This window comes from Gorilla gorilla, chromosome X (genome assembly GCF_029281585.2).
Source record: "Gorilla gorilla gorilla isolate KB3781 chromosome X, NHGRI_mGorGor1-v2.1_pri, whole genome shotgun sequence".
NCBI lineage: Eukaryota > Metazoa > Chordata > Mammalia > Primates > Hominidae > Gorilla > Gorilla gorilla.
In genome coordinates, this window is record NC_073247.2 from 61,250,655 (window position 1) to 61,260,629 (window position 9,975).

At 42.3% G+C, this 9,975-nt stretch overlaps 1 long non-coding RNA gene across 1 annotated transcript; it reads right to left on the reverse strand.

Moving 5' to 3' along the window:
• Positions 1 to 1,551: 1,551 nt before the first annotated feature.
• Positions 1,552 to 5,282, reverse strand: LOC129529683 (uncharacterized). Its single transcript, XR_008675226.1, has 5 exons — positions 5,209 to 5,282; positions 5,063 to 5,098; positions 4,923 to 4,984; positions 4,708 to 4,802; positions 1,552 to 1,704 (listed from the first exon to the last, which is right to left on the reverse strand). It is a non-coding gene; the product is annotated as an uncharacterized lncRNA (long non-coding RNA).
• Between the last annotated feature and the right edge of the window lie 4,693 nt (positions 5,283 to 9,975).

A 9,975-nucleotide genomic window follows, 5' to 3' on the forward strand; every position in this document is an offset into this window, starting at 1 on the left:
GATCTTCTGAGTGGGAATATTTTCATTTAAACAGTGAGGGGGTGAGTGTCTAACATCTGTCAGCTATTTTGGAAAATGCTTCCTTTATGGGCTTGGTCTCTTTGTCCTCACAATGACCTCATAAACCACATCATCCCCAGCTCATTTATAAGAAAGCTGAGGCTCTGAGCTCCACTGAAAGTTGGTATCTGGGCTCAGACAGCAGGGAAAGAGGGAAGGGTGACAATTTTGCATGACAATGTTGGAGATGCAAAGCTGGGAGTCAGAGGTGAGAAGCAGAGGGTGCCAGGAATGAGCTGAGACCCAACCTGCCAGGGCAGCTCAGGATTGGCCTTCAGTTCCCCAGCAGAGTCGGTTTCATTCTGAAGGCCAAGGCCGCAGCTCCACTGAACCACTGTTAGTCTCCTTGAGCCATAATAAACTCAGGCAGATAGGGTCCCCTTATAGAACCAAGTTAAATTTCCCAGACCTCTAGGCATTCATTCACCGTGATCCAGAGCCTTCACACATCCAGGGAAAGAATCATCCTTCCCGCAGATAATGGACTAAAGGCTTTAGGGCAACAAGCAACTTCTGGGAAGGATAATTCTCTTGTCTACACTGTGCCATCTGAGCTCTCCCATAGTGGCTCTGTTGTGGCCCTCATGCAGCCGCCACGCTCCTGCTCACGCTGCTTGCGCCTGCCAGAAGTGGCCTTCCAGCTCCACCTAAGTGAGTTCAACCAACCCCCATGTGACATCTCCCCACTTTATCTCTCTTCCACGCCCTCCTCTTTATTTCCAGGAGAATCTGTCTTCCTCTTTTGCATTCTGGGGCCCTTCACTCGTGCTTCCATTATGGATGGTCACAAGATCCCTGCCCTTTGGTGTGTGTCTCTCTGCTGTAGGACATACGAAGCACTGCAGGTCAAGGGTACGTCTCATCCCTCACAGAGCTGGCCACATGGTCCAGGTTCCATACATGCCTGCAAAATTGGTATTTATGGCTTCTATAAGCAATCTCTTTCCTCATCTACAAGAGATACCTGCTGCCTTGCTCGTGATGGGGAGATGATGCAACCCACTTTGTGCCCTCAGAAACTTGAGAAAAGTAACCACGTCACTGAGTGCGGTGGCTCACGTCTGTAATCCCAGCACTTTGGGAGGCTGAGGCCGGCAGATCATCTGAGGTCAGGAGTTTGAGACCAGCCTGACCAACATGGAGAAACCCCGTCTCTACTAAAAATACAAAAAAATTAGCCCAGCATGGTGGCACATGCCTGTAATCCCAGCTACTTGGGAGGCTGAGGCAGGAGAATCTCTTGAACCTGGGAGGTGGAGGTTGTGGTGAGCCAAGATTGCGCCATTGCACTCCAGCCTGGGCAACAAGAGTGAAACTCTGTCTCAAAAATAAATAAATAAATAAATAAAATAACCATGTCCCCAGCCAGTGTTACCCTCGTATTGCAAAGTCCTGCAGTACCATCTGTGACATTTCTTTCTACTCATTCAATGAGGAAAAAAAAGATGAATCCGCTTTAAAAGTCAGTCCATACTGTTCAGATCAACATACCAAGTGGTGTGCATGGAGGCAGTGGTTGTGTTCCCAGAGGCCACCGAGGCAGAGGAGGTGTCTGGCAGCCCACAAATGGTCCTGAAGAGCCAGCCATGCAGTAGAGCAAGTAGGGCAATCCTGAAAAAGGGGCCCTCCCAAAGCCATACTGACCTGCAGAGCAGAAGGAAGAAAAGTTTCAAAATGCATTAATATGATGGACAAAAACACCAACACCAACACCAACCCCATGCAGCAGGTGACAGTCCCTGGCACCTTTCTTTCCTCCAGGTTTCAAAATAGCAGTGTCAGTGCCAAAAAATCTCCCTTCTACTGAGTCCTGAGGACAGCTGGGGTGTGAAGGGAAGCCATGAGGATAACCTGTTGTCACCACATGCCACTGTGTCTGTCTGCAAATGCAGGCACTCTGGGTCCTGTTCCAGGGAAGACAGAGCCATTACACAGTAATAAAAAAGCATATTCCAGACACATGAGTGTCTAGCCCAGGTATACTCCCATCCCTCCCTCACCACCATCACTGAAGTTGGTTCCTTGCATATGATGAACAGAAAGAAAAGGAGGAATGAAAAGTCCATTATTCATACAAGAATCACAGCTACTCTTGGGAGAACTTTGTATAGGCCTTTTATGTCCTATCTCTGATTCTCAGAATGCTGCAAGGTCAGTGTGGCCACTCTGCACTAAATCGAAGGAAAGAGGATCCCAGAGGAAGGAGAGAATTTACCCAGGGTCACACAGCTTGCAAGAGGCAGAGTGGAAGTTGATCCCATCTCTACCTGTAAGACCCTCTTGTCCCCCTCTGCCTCCCTTCCTGACAAAGGGTCTTCTCTACTCTGGAGGTACAAACTGTGGGCACAAAAAGCTCTGGGGAGATATGAATTACTGACGTCCTGCAGGGGAACTGGGAAAGGATTTTCTGATAGAACAATCTAATCTATAGAAGTTAGTTAGGCACAGCTATAATATTTATTTTAACTCACAGGTATTACCAAATTTTAAATGCACTATGACATAAAGAACAATTTTGTCCATGGGAAAATGAGATGGGAGTTCTAAATAACAGAATTAAAACAACCGTCACTTAATTTCAAGTGCAGAAATCCTGTCATGTGTGATCGGAGGACTCACCAGCTGTGAAAGCTACAGGGACCACATGAGAAACAGCTTAGCTGACCATAATTTAAGGCCTTTGTTGGGAATTGTCCTTGTAGGTAATTAGTGACTTTCACTCTTCACTATCTCACATCCAGTGTACATTTTCTATTACAAATATAAAACCTCTGACAACTAGAATGTTTGATCAAGGGCACCACTGGATGGGGAGGGGGCATTTTTGCATAGTGAAGTTGCCAAGAGAGATGGGACAGTGATGAATTATGGAATTTGCTTTGTCAAAGAGCATTCAGAATTGCACAAAGCACATATTAATACTGGATGAATGAGTTTTCATATTTTTCACTTATGGGGGTTACAGCAGATATTCTAAAAGTTAGTCACCTACCCCATAGAATTAAATAACAGCAACAAAAAATCCCCATATATTTGGGGAGGGGACCCAGCAACATCTTGAGTAAAAAGGATCAGTCAGGGTCTACTGGGCCATGAGACCTATAGCAGTGGAGTTAAGTGGCATCTTCTCATGTTATTTCTGGAAATAGAACAGTTAAAGCTCTTCAGCCCTTGGCCCTTAAGCATTTATGGTCTCTGGAAGTGCCACCAAAGATGACCAGCTGGGAATGGAGAAGACTGAAGCCTCGTGGAGAATATTTTGCTTTTTAAAAAGTAAAGAGACAGAAAAGATACCACAGAACACACAAACCAGAGACAAGGCCAGGAGAGGGTGCTATATGAAAAGACAAAAGTGTCCTGAAATAGGCACAGTGAAAATGACCACAGCATTTACCTTTATCTCCTCTGTGCTCTCAGTTGGGATGCAGCTGCTGTTCCTCATGGGAACTAAATAAGGTCCTGAATCTGCTAAGGGCCACAGAAGGGATTGGGGCTTATTCTGGCTTGCATGTTCTTTGCAGAATAAGAATCCCTCCATGTCCACCTCTGCCATGTCACTGTCTTTGCCACAGTCAGGTCCCTTACCAGACTTACAGACTTTATTAACCAGATGCCACAGAGGACCCTGGAACTCTCTGGACCCTTGTCCTTGAGAAGGACACCACAGAGCCCTGGTCTTAACAAATCAACTAACTGCGAACAGGTAGGTCTCGAACTAGCTGGAAATCAACTCTAAATCAGAAATTCCCAGTGCATATCAGAGGGAACTACTTATAAATTAAGCACAGACTAAAAATTAAAATAGGAGCATTCAAGGATAAAAAGAATATCAATAAACCCTGGACAGGAATAGCACTGCTCCTTTTTTTCAAGCCATAGAGACATTCACAATTCTTTGGATTCATATTTAATCTAACTTCCATATCAGACCAGGTATTATAAATATTAATGAACAGAAATAACTTAAAGAGACTAACAGTAATGAGAAAAGGTAAGAGCTATGGGAATTAACTGTAAAGTTTTAGGGTTACACTTAAAATGTTAGAGGAGTAAAACTGCATAGAAATTTATTACTAATGGAATTGTATAGTTCACAATAAACAATTTAAACAAACAAAAATAATAAAGGACGCTCCAAAAATAGTAAATAAATGCCTCTTTTCCTAAAACATATCTCATTGTACAATATTGATTCACGAAGACATAGCAATAAAATTTCCTCTCTCATTAGGACATACAGTTCCAATTCTAAAATGTTATTGGTGTTGCTTTTCTCAAATGAAAGAAAAATAAAGCCTTCACTCTAACGCAAGGTGGGAAGTGGAGCTGGCTCATTTCCCTTCTAGGCTCATCACCTCTGCTAAAAGTAACCAAAAGCTCAGGATGGGGTGGTGTCCACAGTCAGTGGAGGGGACTGAGCTCCACCATTCATGGGGGACTGGACGAGAGCCATTTGGCTGGGGCATTTGAGGAAAATTGTGTCCTGACACCCAGTGAGACAACTGTTCTCTTTAGTAAGTGCTTGAAACTCTTTCCAGGAAACATAACAATTACCCTCCACCCTGACCCCTCACCCCCAAAAGGAGAAGCAGAGTGTGTGGATTGTACAGCAGAAGTTACATGGCTGCCTTCACAGTGAGCTCCTACCTCTTTGGGGATGATTCTCTATGCCTGGTTGTCCACTAGCTGGCTCCTGACTAATGTGTCTCTCCAGCACTCTCTGTTTTTCAATCATTTCCTATCTTGGAGATAGAGAAAGAATGAACTTAAATAAGAATTAAAACACCAAGTTCTTTACTAGATACTCAAAGCTTTGTCTTAAAACAAAAACATCCTTAGAAATGTCCATCACAATTACCTACCTGTGCTGCTTGTAGGCAGCCTTCTTCTCTTGCATCTCCCTCTGCGAGGCTTAAACACAGAGCTGTGGGGGAGAAAAATACATCCACGTCCTGACCTGGCAGATTATGTCCAAAAGCAAGGAAAGAAAAAAAAAACTTACCCAGTTGTCGTGAGCCTTTCTTTCAGAAGTGGCGATCTGAAAAGGCCAACACATGAGAAACCATATGTTTAAGGAGTCTAAGGGCCATGAGATCATTTGCATCAGCGCTGAAGGATTCTGCAACTGCTGGGAAGAAGGCTCCTTACCTGGCATCTGTAGTAGTCTTCTACCCACTTCTGCTGCTCTTCTGTGTCTTCCATCATTTTCCTATGGTTTAGAATCACTTTTATCAGGTAAAGTGCCATTTTAAGTATGATTTTAAATAACCTGCCATGTTCCTGTTATCCTCACAACTGTACCCTTACACAATCTATCCATAGATAGAAAACGCATTCCACATGGTTATAAAAATACAGTACTATAAAAAACTGTTGCTATATTGATTCCTCATGTATTATTTAATGCCTGCTGGGTTCTGAGTTGGCAATTTCCTTACCTACTCTCAGTATGTCCTTAATTTATCCTTCATTGAGCATCACTTATCATAAATCTCTATTCTCCTTGTACTAATGTCCTTACCATATTTCACAGAGAAGAACAACTGGGCTTATAAAACAGGCACAGTCCTTTTTAAGGATGCGATTGATCCTACAACAATAAACTTTCCTAAGGATGATGACGATCATCCCTAGAAAAGTTTGCGTAAACTGAGTTTCAACACAGTCTGCCCAGCAGTGGAGTCAGGAAATGTTTTATTACTTCACAGTTTTTGGTCACTGGTAAATCTTTTTTTTTTTTTTTTTTTTGAGACGGAGTCTTGCTCTGTTGCCCAAGGCTAGAGTGCAGTGGTGCGATCTCGCCTCACTACAAGCTCTGCCTCCAGGGTTCATGCCATTTTTCTGCCTCAGCCTCCTGAGTAGCTGGGACCACAGGCGCCCGCCACCACGCCCGGCTAATTTTTTGTATTTTTAGTAGAGACGGGGTTTCGCCATCTTAGCCAGGATGGTCTCAATCTCCTAACCTCGTGATCCGCCCACCTTGGCCTCCCAAAGTGCTGGGAATACAGGCATGAGCCACTGCGCCTGGCCAGTCATTGGTAAATCTTAAAGTACTTTGTTTTCTCTTGTGTGAATTTTCTCTCTCTCTAAATATGTCTTCTGACCATTTGTTTATCTTTCTGTGTTAATTGGGTATAAACATTGTACAAAGGTTAAAAACAAAATACTCCAACAGGAGTTTCCCAAGAGGTTGATATTGAGTCTCTGAAGTCACTTGTAGGTGTGTATTTCCTCAATTACTAATTTCAAGCTTCCCTGCGCCTCTGACAACTGCCTCTCCTTTGCTGCTCGCTCACGTTCTTTCATCTCAGCTTCCTGAGATGAGAAAGGAAAGAAATGTATGCACATGATCCAGTAGCCAGTGTGGGATTCTTTCTTCCCTTCCAGCATCTGAAGACTGTGATTAAAAGGTCCTTTGCCAACCTTCCCATATATATACCAACAGATCTTCATAATGAGAGGGAGAATGGAAGCCTCCCATTGAGGGACAAAAAAAAAAATTCACACTCTGGCCTGCTGGCAAGTCTGCTGTAATTTCCAGCTCCTCTTCATAGCTCTATACTCCTACTCACTAGTAAGTAAATCAAGGACTATAAAAAGCTTCTATGAGATGCACTATGTGTCCTTCTGGGGTCAGTCTTGTGCTTGACACAGTGAAAGCTCATTTTAGTTCAATGTGGAAAACCAGACCTGACCAACTCATCACAACTAAATCAATCAGGATGGAGCAGAGGATCATTCCTTGTCTGACTCCTCCCATGGGGAGACCTGATTCTCAGTCAGAGGCTGGTGCCAGAACCCAGACAATCAGCCTTAGAGAGATCCTTCCAGGACATGGTGTCATTAACCCTGTAGTTCACTACTGCACGTTTCCATGATTCAGAATTGGAACTCTTGTCATCGACTTCAAAGACTCTGGTTGACAGAAAAGGTAAATCTGAGTGCTGGGCACATCTACTGAATCAAAAATAATCTGAGTGGCTCCTTAGTCAGGGTGTTATGTCCTGGAAATAGGTGATAACTGCAAACCATCAACTCTGGTGTTGATCGAGTTTAACAAGGTTCAGTTCATCGATAGTGGAGGCAGAAAATGGCAATAGACTAAAAAGATAGGTTTGCTGTGTTGCCCTCACCCTACTTCATTCATGATTCTGATTCAAAGGATCTCATTTGAGAATTGATTTCATATGAAGGACACGTAAAATTCCCCAAACTTTAGGAAACAAGGACAAAGACACTTTAAAGAGAAAGTGAATGCACTTGTTTCTGAACACCTAAGCCATCCTTCAGCACATGCTGTCTGGAGTAGCCCAAAGCAAGGAGTTTGTTGTGAGGTACTGACGATGCAAGGGGAGCAGGGACCTGTTCCCACCCTAAAGGAGCTCACAGTTTAATGCAAATGAGAAGCCAGTGAGAACATCATTACCCCTGCTGTGCTCTTGAGAACTAGGAACACAAAACATGAATCTTAAGAAAAGCAAAGGAAGAGTTCTGCTTTTGAGTGGGGATGAGTGCATCTGAAGCTTCTGATCTCCCACGAGAACAATGGAGAACACCAGACAGAATATAAAACACATGATTGAATGCATCCAATTGCTAACATGGCATTAAAGGACATGAGGCCTAGATGGATAAGAGGAAAACCTAGGACAAAGGTCAGCCTAGCATTTGGGGCCCATTTCCCTGAGTTTCACTGCTTAATTCCAGAAGAGACTACTGAGATGTAAAGAAGCAGAGCACCCTTTGCACACTGCATGGGATTGGATGGAAAACAAGTGGAGTTGAGGGTCTTCCATTGAAGGTGACCCCTACTAAAGTCCAGTAGCTTTGGTTGGGACCCAGAAGAGTCACACGCTAGGAATAAAGGTGGACAGGAAATACATTTGCCTTTATAGGGACTGAGCCTTCACTGATGACCTCAATTGCTGACTGGATAAAGGGAGTCCAAGTCTGCTAGTACCCCTGACCATTCACCAGAAGTAGACTCCCATTTTTTCTGCAAGATAACATCCAACTAGGCCTCAGTTTGTTTCTGAATATTTTTTACAGTGTCTCACATTTAATAAAAAATGATTAGCCATATGGCAGGAAAAATGCAATGTAATATGACCAAAACCTAAAGGACTATGAAAATAGATCTAAAGGTGACCCAGGTATTCAACGTAAAGACGTCAGTACGAGTTCTGCCTCTTCTACCTAATCAATTACAAACAAGAATGTATGAAGGGAAAGGAAATATGCAGATTACAGAAATCATGGCAGGAAGGACAAGCACAATTTTCTAAAGACTTAATTTGCCACAAATATTGCATAAAATATTTTAAAGGAAATTATAATTGTCTCCTTTGGTTGACACATGGTTCATACAACAGCATTTGTGTCAATGAACACATTGACATCTTACTCTTCCTCAGTAGTCGTTCTTTGTCTGTAGATTTTGTAAACACTATCTACTTTCATCTTCATCTTTTTTATTTCAGGTTGCACTTCTGCTTCCACAGAACTTCGTGAAGCAAAGAGGCCTTTCAGGTCATTTTTCATTCCTGGAAAGGATAAAACCATTTTCTTTGTGTGCATGCATGTGTACCTGAGACCTTGGTTAGGATGGGGAGAGGAGAAGGTGAGAAATCTGAAGGCAGGAAGCTGTTCTTCACCATCCCAGGGCAAACTCATTTCCATGCTATCCGGACTCCATCAAATAGTAAACCTTCCAGCTTATGATTATTGGACCTCCAGGGTCTCAGCTGTAAATCTTTGAATCTGTCATTTACATTTTGTGACTTTAAGACAGATTTGAGAAAAGACATTTAGGAAATAATAATTGTACAACATGAATATACTTAACACAACTAAACTGTACACTAAAACATGGTTAAGATGGTAATTATTATGTTATGAATATTTTACCACAGGTAAAAATGTTTAACAATTTGAAAAGCAAGTAATTATATTTAACTCTCTGAGTTCTATAATTTGTAACATTTCACCACCTGCTCCTTCTAGATCTTCAGCGGAGTACCTCCCTTCTGTCCCTGCCCTACTTCGGATTCCACTTTCCCTTCCCTGACATCACCTTCATTAAGGCCAGTTTGAACCTGATGCGAAATATTCTCACTAATGACTTAATTTCCACAAACAAAGAATTCCATGTGGATATCATATGATTTTAATCTTCTAAGACATGAAATATTTGTTCTCCTCATAGCTAAGATGCAATGAAAGTCTTGTCGCAGATGTGGGTCATTTACCTCTGAAATTCCTGAGGTATTCATTGAAATAACATCTTTCAAGTTCTTTGTAGAATTTTGTTTCCAACTTTTGCATATAGGATAGAAGCAAAACATGTACCAGGATTTCAGTAGATGCACCGAATGGTCTGCTAAAAAGATGAAACAGCAACCATGCCTATCCCACAGCTACTGCTATATTTCATGGGGAAGTAGCTGGCCCAGTATGAGGATAGGAGAAATGTTGAGCACATTTATAAATGAAGAGCAAAGAAACACCATGAGGCATGAACATTTTGTGGCACCCATGGTATTCCTGCTTACAAGATAATGGGATAAGTGAGTAGATGACAAGGAGAAAGTAGAGACAATGCGAAATTGTTCAAGTCAAACAGCTCAACTAAACTTTTCTTAATGGAATATTTAAAAAGAGGCACGTAAAGAAAAACTTCCCCCAATTCACACTGAAACATTCTCTGTTCAGCACTAAGTGGGGTAGAGACTGTTCAATGTGCCTAGATATCTTCATCACTCATATATTTTCTCTTTTCTGTATATCTTGAAGGGCAGTGCCAAATAATGTGACAATTACCTATATTGTAAAGATAAAACACACTTCCTATTCCCTTTAATATAAGACGTCATTGTGGTATTAGTACTTTTATTCCAGGTCATTGTTCAGAAGAAG